Below are 12,191 nucleotides of genomic sequence, written 5' to 3'. Positions count from 1 at the left end.
CCTGTTGTTGCAGCTGGGATGCACTGGGGGCTCCCGAGAGCTACCCTGGGACTGCTGGGACAGCGAATGATGGAGAGGGAAGGTGGCTTTGGTCAGCCCATGGCACAGTTTGCCAGAAGCCAGCGCAGCAGCCCCAAGGCCTTTGTTTTCCTGTATCTGATGTGTTATTGTAATGCTGTCAATATTTGAGCTAATTTTTGATGCAGAACGAATCCATCTGCTCCCTGCTAATGGAAATATTTCATTTATTGTCATGCTTTTTCCAGTTTTCAAACTTATGCTGCAGAGAGAGCTCAAAGGTAATCCCGTGCATCTTGTGAGTGGGATAGAGCAAACAGAAAGGCCACAGCACTGCTAGCTCACCCACTCATCCCTTCACAAATACACGCTTTCCCGATAGAGCATTTTACAAACTAGTATTATACACCAAAAAGATTAAGCTTTTGAAATGAAGGAAGCAGCTGGGCACAGCTTGGTGTGCAGGGGGTGAACAGTAACTGGAAAAAAGCCTGCTTAATATCAAATACAATGGGAACTTTACAGCACAGTGTAGGAGACACTTGGTTATTGTAAATCTTATACAATGGAACATCCTCACTCTATTCACACACATGCAAGTAAATTAGATGATACTTAATTTTCTCTATCTCCCATGGAAGAGTAAGAGACTGGGTCAACTCAGCCAGAAGACATGTGATTCCCGAGAGTCCCCACAGTTTCAGCTCAAAGCTCAGATCAATAAGGTATTCCTGTGCCTTAGAATAAAGACTTGTAAATATGTACTTGCCACCTCATTCTCTTTGTAACATAACCAGGGGGTATGTCTCAACAAGTGATAATTGGAAAACAACCACATGTAAGAAATCACCTTCCTTCACAAAGGAGACAGCCAAAAATAGAACTGAGCAGATCACAGCCCAGGGCGCTCCAGGATCTTTCCACATGAATGAGAGCGAGTGGAAATGAAATGGTAAAATCAGAGCTGATGACAGCCTGCCTGCCTGCTAGATGTGACCTGCAAATGGATTTTAAAACATTTCCAACTACTATCGCAATTCAGGCTGCATATCCTTGTTACCTGCACACAGAAGGACATTTTAGAGGGAAACAGGTGGCTTTTTTTCTGGCTGTACCTCTTAGTAGGTATGAGGTATCCCCAAACTACTTGGCTTGGTCTGTGGTGTCTGCTATGCATCTTTCAGTGCCAAGCACTTCTATTTCAAGTTCAGCAAATCATTTTAGGAATAATGAATCTGCCATTTCCATCAGATATGAATGCTGTGCCAGCCCTGGCTTGGTGCTAGGAAGCAGGATCCGTTGTGCAGGTTGGAGCTTGGCAGGAGGAGGTGGGCAGGATGGGTTTCAAGAAGATAGTGGGGTTTTAAGATGAGGAGATGAAACCCAGGGTCTATTTGGTCTTGTATCCTTGCTTTCCACAACAGCCAGCGCTGAGTGCCTGCAGGTTTGGGTAGGACAAGATATCCCAGGTATCTGGGAGTCCTTTTCAGGAATGTGTCTGGTCAGCACACTGACCACTACACAGGTCAGATGCCTGTATATCAGGGTAGCTTAGTCAACATCAAGAGCATTTTCTTTTTGCTTCTGACAAAGTGGGGGGAGAATGAGATACACTCAGAGGGCATCAGAGAGCCCCACTATACCTAGGTTGCTGCCATATCTGGATGGAAGTGTTGTCCAAGGAAGATGCAATTTTGTCTGTTATTTTAAGGAGGGATGGAACATTCCATCTGAATTCTTGCTCTTTGAGAGCAGCCACATCCATTTCCTACAAGAGTTTTTTCAAGTTACCTGTTGAGCAAGGCAGCCTGATTAGAAGAAATCCAAATTGCAGGATTCAAGGGCAGGCTTCTGTTATGGCATGTGCCCCCCTCGCCTGCCTTCACCACACCAAACACCCTGAGGGGAGAGTGAGCATGCAGGTTTTAACTGGGCACAGAAAAAACTAGCAGACAACAGCTACCATACGACAACGAAACAGGAAAAGAAAATAACAGACTAGTGATCAGTAATGAACTGTGCTATTCACCCGGTGGCCGATCCTCTGCTTAACTCCCTTCGGCCAGCGAGCAGCTTGTGCCAAGACAGGCACTTTGCCCGTGTCTCTCTTGAACCCCAAAAGACACCATGGCTTCCATCTATCTTGTTCAACCTCAAAAAATTAAGGGGCTATCTTCCTTCTCTGGACTACGGGTTTAATTGCACCAGTCATTTGTAGTGTTTGGTAGGTTTATATTTCAGGGGAAGGCGGTACTTCTCTGTGCTCCTGTCTCCAGTAGTGGTCACAGTGTGGGTGGTGGGTCAGATGAGGAGGTCTCTGCTTGGACTCCCTCCTCCCCTGCCAGCTAAAGCAAAAGCGCAGCACATAAGTTAACTGACCGAATTGGCCAGCGGCCTCATAATGATAATGTTTGAATGTTGTTTGTGTTCTCTCAGCATAAGGAATAAAGAGAGAGTGAAGGAGTGGCCGACACCAGCCCAGCACAGTCCTCTGGGGTGACCACAGCGCTTGGCTGCAGAGTCACATCTTCCCATGAGGTGATGAAGACCATTTTCCCACAACACCATTTCTGTTTGTTACCGCACTGGTGGTGAGCGAGGGTGAGCAGTAACACAGCAGTGACACAGCACCAGCTCCCGGGGACACGATCGACGGTGTTTCTGGCCAAGACTGTGGGGTGTGCCCCCCCAGACAGCCCAGCTTCATGGTCCCAAACTCCAGGACTGATGCTCCGAGTTCACTGAAATCCATTGGGAAATTTCCACTCACTTCAGCAGCCCTGGCATTTCATCCAACTTTTCTTCATGTGACAAGATGCCACACTTTCCCAGAATGTTTTTTTTCTGTCCATGTAGCAAAGTTTTCACTAGTATTGGATAGATCTTCACGTACCTCTGGCCTAGAGAGGTGAGATCTCCATACATGGATGAAGAGGAAGAAACATTTGTCCTGTAGTTTGAATTTAATAAAGGAAAAGAAAAAGAAAGAGGAAGACAGAGCCAAAGCTGAGGAGTCTAGGACACCTGAAATGAGAAAGCCCCGAGGAGATGGAGTATTAGAAAGACAGTAGGTCAAAACTGCACATTGAATTTATCACCAGGCTCTGTTATTTTTTTATATAGTTGTATCATCCATCACAGGGACTTTTTCTCTAAATGAGTGAAATGTATGGCAAGCTGCCCTTACAGTTATGTGCACATACAGGAGTAAAATACCTTGTCCTAATTTTTGCCAGAAATTTCTGAGTATGCTAAGAACACAAGGAGATTTTTTTTCTGATTCCACTTATGTGGGAACATTCTTTTTCCCCTGTTTTGTAATAACGCTGCTCTGAAGGTGGAACATCAGTTGGATTCATTGTACTTCATTTGTCAAATTTGCAAAGATACACAGAAGACATCCCTTGAGGGATGGGAAGTTCTGATTCTCAGAGAAATAAAATTTAATACCTACTTTGCTGGTGTAATGGAAAATTTTATTACTTTCAGAAATATATTTCAAGTTGGGAGACAAAGGTTTTAGGCAGATCTTTCAGAGAAAATTGTGGTTTATTGAAAATGGATATAAAAGCAGATTAAGTCTGTTCCCATACATTAATGCAACATACTTTGGTCTGCTTCAAGAGGTCTGGCCAGCTTATGAAAAATCCGAGCTTGTATAACTGATAGTCAAGTTTATCAGGGGACATCCTACAGGTAAGCCCAGTGTTTACATTAAAGCATCCTGAACACTGGAAAGTGTCTGTAAAACCAGGCAAAAGAAAACAAAACTAGAGAATTAGAAAATCCACAGTAACTGAAAAAAATACATATGACAAACACCTGGGCAAAAGTCTCAAATGCTGTAGAATAATGTAGCAGCAGTAACTTCACAGACAAACTGGAACTGGTGTCTTGGAGACATAAGCACAATTTTGCCTTCTGGTCTTCTGGCAGTGCCTGGATAATCAGCTAAGATTTTATACCATTGCCTGAAAGTTAGTTAATGTCTCGGAGTAAAACGCCATCCTCTGGTTTTAACGCTCTTCTTACTTGCCAGAAGACTTGCAAAGCAGAAAGGGCAGGACACCACCAGTGTAATTCAGCTGTGGTGAGTCTCTTACTTAGACTCTTATAGAATGGTTTGGGTTGGAAGGGACCTTAAAGATCACCTAGTTCCAGCCCCCCCTGCCATGGGCAGGGACACCTTCCACTAGACCAGGTTGCTCAAAGCCCCATCCAACCTGGCCTTGAACACTGCCAGGGATGGGGCATCCACAGCCTCTCTGGGCAACCTGTTCCAGTGCCTCACCACCCTCACAGTAAAGAACTTCATCACCAAGAGGGTGAGATATCCATCTCAGTGCCACGAAGGGATGCAAAGGCAGGTCCAGCACAAGCCTGTGATGGACTGTAATTGACACCACTGCTAAGGAGGTTGGCTGTCCTGGATGCTGCTCTGGGATGGTGACAAAGTGTATCAGACCTGCCTGAGCCTCCAGTAGTAAACAGGTTGAGAAATGATAGCCTCCAGAAAAAGAAAATAGTCTCTTTCTGAAGGGTATCAGGGAGTGATGCTGTTGTTAATCTGGTACCATAAAAAAAAAAAGTAGTCCTTCACTATAGGAAACAGTTGTTCCTCCCCCAATTCTTCTGAACAAATCTGTTCTGCCACATGTTCCCAGAGCTCACCAATATGAACAACTCTGCATGATTCCCCCAGCCCCAGTATACGTCAATGCCGCTGTCCTTGTCTCCATCCTTCAGGTCAGTCAACATCTTCGCATACTTCACGCATGGACAGTGCATGAATGGCTCCCTGCCCAGAAGGTTTCCTGACACAGCTGTATTGGAGTGAGCTGTCTTCCTTCCTGCTGCTCTTAGGACCAAAAGCACCAGGTTCTTCCTTATGTCCCTATGTTCCAGCCAACGGATAGCGTCATGTACCAGGGAACAGGCCATGCATGGACCTAGATGAGCAAACACCACTCATGGACACTTTCAACTTGATGGACAATCTGAAAAACTGGAATGTCATTTTGACGCTGCTTCCGTTCCATCTACAAGAGAAAGCTAGAAACAAAGTGATTCATATGGGGAAAACGCAGGAGGGAACTCTTACGTTACTGGAGCTGGATTTGCGATGCTTCACTAAACTAAGCCTTGCTGTTGATAGCAGATCTGTGCCAGAAGTGCCCTGGGATGGGAATTTATGGGAGTGGAGAGAGAGCAGTTGCCAGACAGGGTGGGATTTACAGTCCTCCAAGGACTTTCTTGTAAAGAACATTCCCTGCTGGGCTGTTTCCTACCTGCATAATTTTAAATGAGATTTTATAATCTCTGTCTGGGATATTTAGCTCTTACAGGTTGTTTTTATCAGTTGAGTATTTTGGGTGGTTCCCTTTCCTAGCTGTGATTACCTCCAAGGCAGCTGGCTTGGCCTTTCCTGGGAGGTTTGTGCTCTGATGCTGATCTTCTAGCTTCCTCGAGCCTCCTAGAACCTTCTGAAACCTCCCCTTGCTCCGGGGCAGTCTTTCCCTGTCCCGCCTGCCTGTAAACACCACCCTGAGAAGCACAGCTCCTTCAGTAGGAAGCTGGTGTCTTGTCACCCGGAGTTGTCACCCCTTTTTTAGCATGTGGATGACCTTGCAAGACTCCAGAAAAGCTAGTTAACCTAAATCCAAATCAAGAAGGAACTGGACAGTTACTTTCAAAGTTTTGCTGCATATCTAAATTACGTGGGAGCATTGTTAAGATGTGGTCTGATTCTAACTAGCAGGGTGAAGGGACCCAAGAAGCCTCTCCTGCCTAGAAGATCTTTCAGATTTGAGGATAGAAGAGGAAGGGAATAGAAAGAGTCTCAAAATCTGTTTTCTCTACAACTGAACTTCTCCATGGCAAAGAAAGCATATGGTATGAATGCAGAAACTCATTAGTGCAGACCTTTGGGAGAAACCATGATTAAGCAAAACAGAGCCAGATGAACATTTGAGAGAAACAAAAAATTGCCAACACTGGAGAAAAATAACTGAGAGCCAAGTGACTACAGTTGCAGACTCATGAAAAGAATATTCAGGAATGTGATTTCTGAGAAAGGCTTTTTCCGAGAAAGTTTTCTGGCTCTGTGAGACCAGTCAAGGCATGGAGGGAGTAGGTTAGCTCAGTCCTCAGTGGCGGTGCAGACAGATATTTAGGTTGGTAGCAGAAAGCTGATGACATTTTTCTGTGGACTGTTTCCACCTCATAGTACTTTAAATATTTCAAGAATTTAAGATCCTTCCCTGGACTGCTCAGGTTCTTGGTCCTTCTTTTACAGCAAGGTCCTCTAAAATTAAAATAGCAGCACAGAAATGCCATGAAGACAAGTTTCCTTCCCCTTCCATAAGGAAATATGGAGTCATGATGGAAGATAAATACATGTGACCTCACACACATCCTTCAGTCAGCAGGAAATTAACTCCTTTAAATCTTCTTTTCTTGGCTTTTCGCCCACCATTACATGGCTTTCATCAAGAACTCATACCTACCAGACTTTATTGTGCTTCTAAACCCTAAGCTTGAAAAAGAAGATCTAATTTATCTGATTGGAGGAAAAAAATATGAAGAAACTACAGTTTGTAAGGTATTATTTTAAATGCTAGCTACTTCTACTACATTTAACTGGGATCTAGAAGCTGGTTATAGGAGGATGTGTTTTAAACACATGCAGACTATGTATTGTGGTGCTGATTTGTCAGATTATGAGCCAATTAGTCCTGCAATCAAACTTCATAAACGTAGCATCTCATTGCTACCTGTACCTTTTGGTTAAACTTGATTTCCCTATCCTGTGTTTGGAACAGAATTATTTTGGACAGCATTAATTAGAAGCTGAAGTTTTCAACTAATATACAGTTTTTGTAGCAGGCTAGTCCAATGACCTTAAAACATTATTTTTTGCTTTAAATGTCAGTCCCAAATTTACTGTAACATTTTAAGCTACCTCTTTGGATTTAAAGTCTGGTGCTAACTTGGTACCTCTCCATTGGAGTAGGCAGAAAAGAGTCATGGACGAGAATTCATTACTCACATCTGTGTAACATTCAGGTGAAAGAGGCTTGATTTCTGCTTAAAGGTTGCATTGTTTTCACATTCCTACTATAAAGCATACAGACACCTTTTTTGTCCATGGGCCTTGTCCTGGCACTCTAGTGTAAGTCTTACCCAAGTGATGAAGACCTGACTGTGCGTCAGTGACTTGGGTACAAGGACTCTGTCCTAACTGTGAGGCTCCTGGCGAGAGATGCTCTCTCCACCTTACTCGTCACCTCTGCCACTGGCAGGTTGTGCTGTGACGGGGAACAGAATGTTGGCTTTCCTCTGCAGCTGCGATGTGCTTGAGGTGACAAGCTCTAGGAGTGAAATGTCAGGGCACACACCTCAATCATATTCACAGGCTTCTCTCACATGGGCTTCACCCTGGTTAGCCACGATTGGGCATTCTAGTAGGACAGGCTGGGAAATTCCTCTGCCGGAGGGGAAGGAGAGTGGGCGCTTTGTGGTCCAGGTGACTTGTCAAGTGTCATTCACGAAGGAGTGTTTACACACATGTCCTTGCACAGTGCATCCCTGAGGAAAACATCAGCTCCTGTGGAGCAGGCAAACCCCAAGTCCAAGGCTGTCAGGCAACTCTTGGCAGCTCACAGTTGAGTACCAGACTTGGGTCTGCCGCATAAGAGCATCCATTTTCCCTTTGGACAAAAGAATGCTCAGGCCAAGGTTTTTACCCGTGTACTCAGAAATGATGTGTGAGCTGGTTGCTACGCTACAGGAATGCTACAACTGTGGTACCCTTCTCCAACAGTGCTGTCTCTCACAACCAGACGCAAACATCGATAACATGTGCCCGTTTTCTTCACAGATGACAAGTTATAAATCACACGTACTGCACTGCCATGTATCCAGGCATTTTGCAGCCCAGCTCCTCTTACCGTAAGGAGGAAAGTGTTATGTTGAAAAAATTGCTGTTGTTTAGTTGTTAACTAAAACCACACACATTAATACAAAAATAGAAGTGCCACACTCAGGAGGTAGGAGCACATAACCACCAAAATCTAAAGAGAGTATTGTCTTTCCTTCCAGTATGGTAAGCATGTTTTGGTTGTGTTTTTCCACTGATGGTGCCTTATTTGCATGTGAGGTAAAGGTGTGCTTTGCTTTACAATACAGAATGAGCACACATAGCCTTGGTTCCAGAAATCTGCTCCTTTGACAGAAAAAGTCTTGGTCCTAAAATTAAGCAGAAAACTCTCTGTTACAGCTGAAAAACTGGGCCTCAGGGACAGCAGAAACAGAGAGAGGTTTTGAAGAAAGACCGCAGAGACGGCACGTTCATGTTTGTACCCGTGGATCCTTTGAACAGGCGGGTAACTTTGTCATATCCTTGTCCCGGCAGCCAAACTGCAGGCCCTGGCTCTCATCCTGCTGAATCCACCTCCACAGCTGGCAGACCTTATGCCTCCACGTCGTTTGCGATGAAAACCCACCATCCTCTCACTTTCAGTCCAGCCTCGGGGCGTCAGAGTCCTATGGCTCTGCTATATGTATGCCCAGCACATCTGGCTGGATTTGGTACCCCCTGTATTTCCCTCGGGGGTGAACGATCTGCACATCACACTGAGCCGCAAGGGCCTTTTCCTAACAGAAAAGGCATTACTGAGTCATAAGACCAAATTCTGCCATACATGCAGAATACTTTTAGGTAAGGTTATATGGGTACCTATCTAGCTAGACCTAACGCTCCCCTCTGAGGTAGGCTCAGCCTCCTCCTCCCAGGCTCTGCGTGGGGGGAGCGATCCGCATCTGCCCTCCAGCGAACAGCTCTGGGCGCTCAGGACAGGGAGTACGCGCTGCATCGAAAACTTCCACTGCAGCGGTTGTGTGCGCTGGAGACGGAGCCGCTTGCTCAGTTGTGCCCCATCAAAAGCAGCACATTGGTAATCAGTAAAACCTGCTGAACATCTGCAACGCTCCGATGGTCGTGTCACCCCTGCCAAGGGAGCAGCGCAAGCGAGACAGGGGAACGATGGCTTTGCTGCTGACGTGAGGGATGGTTTAAGTATTCCTGATACATTCCTCTTGCATGCAGTGGGTCTGCTCTTCTTGGGCTTGGTTTTAAATCTTTTCAGTATTAGGGCTAGCTGCTCAGCTCCGAACAGAGCCTCCCTGTAATTCCACAGGCTCAGCGGCAAAGGCGACAAGAGATCCCAGCCCCAATTCACACCGTGGGGAGCAGCTTGCCACAATTAACGAACTGGAACTGCTTCTGACAGATGTGAAGATGAAACTTAGCAGTGGAAGCACCCAGTGTCTTCCGCACTTATTTCAGTCTTGAGAAATGATCAAGGAAAACCTGCAGCTTGTGTTGCTAAGTAGCCGCCACCATAACAAACCTTTTCATGCCTTTTCTGGCTCATTGCTGCCTCCCTCAGCATCAACAAGACTAGCTCCAAGTTTGCATTCATGTAGTTACAGAATGCAAAATGGTACGTTTAGCTTATTTTCAGGATCTCTCATCAGTTATTTGACCAATCAGAGAAACATTCCTAAGTTAAGCACCCAATTTGGCTTTTGAATCCAAATGCTAAGCTGCTTCTCTTTCTATTTTTTCTCACAACATTGACTGTGGTTTCTTATTCCTTAAACATCAGCATTTCTTTTGTTTTGGAGATTAGTCCCGTAGTCAAGGAATATGAGAAGCAGCTTAATTTGTACAAAAACAAATTTAGCTGAACTTTTCTGCAAAAATGCTCAGCAGTGGAATGCTTTATGGTATTCCGATCCCTTCGTTTCAGAGTTAACAATCCACTGCGATGTGTGGTACACGCTGCCTGTGAAGCACACGTTACTTAAGGGTAAGCCAGAATTAGAGTCAACGTGAGGACTGGATACGTTAACTTTCACAAAATGAACAGAAAGCTAGTGCAGACACATCCTCTGGCAGAGGCTGGACTTGAGCTCTGCCATAGAAACACCCAATTTGAGGGAGAACATTCAACTTCGGCCTTGGAAAAGCATAATATTAATACCGGTGTGCAAGGTGACAATAAACATGCCAATCCACCAGTTTTAGCCAGCGCTGGGACTCCTGAATTCAAACAGCATTATTGTGAATATTTTTCTTAGACTGATTTAACACACATGCAAAGTTGGCACAGCCATTCGAAAAAAGCAATCCTCACCCCTTCCCTTCTCTATTCTCCTGCCTGGTGCTTGTGTTATGCTGGCACAAGTTTCTGTATGGCTGCCCAGTGCACAGGATGTAGGAATTGATCCAGCTGGAATAAAGAAAACACCATGTTTCTTTTGGTGGGTTTTACTCTGAACCAGTTCCCACCATCACCAAACCAAAATAACTAAATTGTACAAATAATTGCCAGCCCTACCTGGGCACTGCAAAGCAGGGAAGGGGAAAGTATTCCAAGAGAGTAGCAGGACAGTTTAATTTACAGAGGAGTCCTTGCATGGAGAATGCTACTGGCTTTAAACCCCCATCTGCTCTAGAAGGATGCTAAGTCTCATGAGCAAATCTGTGTTTCTCATTGCATGTATTCTTGATCAATGTCAAATGACATTTATAAACATCCATGATTAAAGGTCAACCACACAGTCCTCAATCATTTAGCGTTAGTTTCAGGCTATATTATAATGTTTAATGTTTTTATTGAAAACAAAAGTTGGGCAAACAAGAAAAGCAGAGGGGCTTGGGAAGGGAGAACATGTACAGACCTAGCTCATGACAGCCAAACTACTTCTTGTATCCTTCCTGGCTGCTGGGGAATAGCTAGGGCCAAATGAAATTGGAGGGTGTGTTCTCCCAGAAAGTTTCTGGCACTTTATTCTACTTATAACACAACATTAACATTAGTATTTGGCTAATATGAATATTTTCTCCTAGCTGAGTTTTGGGATTTTTTGGGGCTCTGCATGAAAATGTTTTGAACTAAAATGAATGTAAAACCAGCTCCTGTGAGAGTAACAAGGGAAAACCTTCCCTTTTTCTACCTCTTGTTCTTGTCTCTCCAGTGGCTTTATCGGATGCTCAGAGGTTAGCAAGAAATGCGGAGAGAATTGTCCTCTCTTCATTGTGTGTTGGGACAATCTACTTCCTGGTCCGTTAGCTTTTCTATATATTCACCTTGCAGAAGTTCACAGTATATAGCCTAGCCAGTTCTTGTAGGTATAACAAAACAAAAATCTTTTTTGAAAAAGCACAAGCAGGAACATGATAACCACTTGAGAAAATATGTTCCACAAGTAGTGGACACTTGAGAGCTTTGGAAACAGAAAAACTTACCAGAACGCCACTGCCTCCCCCCAAAAGTAGTTACCTACCACTGCACAGACACACATGTGGCAGTGGGATGACAGCAGCAAGCAGAGAATAACCCTTCGAAGTTTCACTTCCATTATTTGCAGCTGTAGGAGCACATTAGCTGGAAACACCAAAGCAGAAAAGGCAATCTAGTATTTACAAAAGATGAGCATAGCTCCACATCCTTAACACCATATACTTGACTCTCCAACAAAGTCCCTGAAGCAAAGTTGCACACAACAGCTGCCAGTTAGGTTACTAACCAAGTTGGTTTAAAATCCTAAAGTGTGAGTTCCAACAATACTTTTAGCTAAGTTAGAACCTGCCTTATAAAATGTCTTGTGAATCACAGAGTCCTCTACTCATACTCTTCCCAGAAGCAGAGAGCTATTTAACCTACAGATGTAGATAACATTACCTGCCTGACTTCCTCCCTTCCGCCCCAGCTGGAATGAGAACAGAGCTCTCTCAAGGGAGAACTGGAACAGTACGTCTTCAGGGTGGTCAGACATGCGGGGCAGGAATTCACTCAACAACTGAATCTCCTTGCAGGAATATTTCTTTAGATTCCTGAACTGTTTTCCTTTTCACCCACCAAAAAGGAGTAATTTGGAAAGCAGGGCATGCATAGTAGTCACTGATGTAAATACTTAAGATTTGCAGACAGAACAAACCTGCTGCCAGTGGGGAAGACGGAGCACTGAGAGGTATTCACAGCCATTCATTCCCCTCACCGATGTAGTGTAACACTATAGCCAAACAGACTAGAGACATTCCAGCCTGAATGGTAAAGCAGCAAGGAATACATTTTACAGTAATGTTATCGATCAAATCTAAATCC

Source organism: Aquila chrysaetos, chromosome 4 (assembly GCF_900496995.4).
Source record: "Aquila chrysaetos chrysaetos chromosome 4, bAquChr1.4, whole genome shotgun sequence".
NCBI lineage: Eukaryota > Metazoa > Chordata > Aves > Accipitriformes > Accipitridae > Aquila > Aquila chrysaetos.
This window is presented reverse-complemented; position numbering follows the sequence as displayed.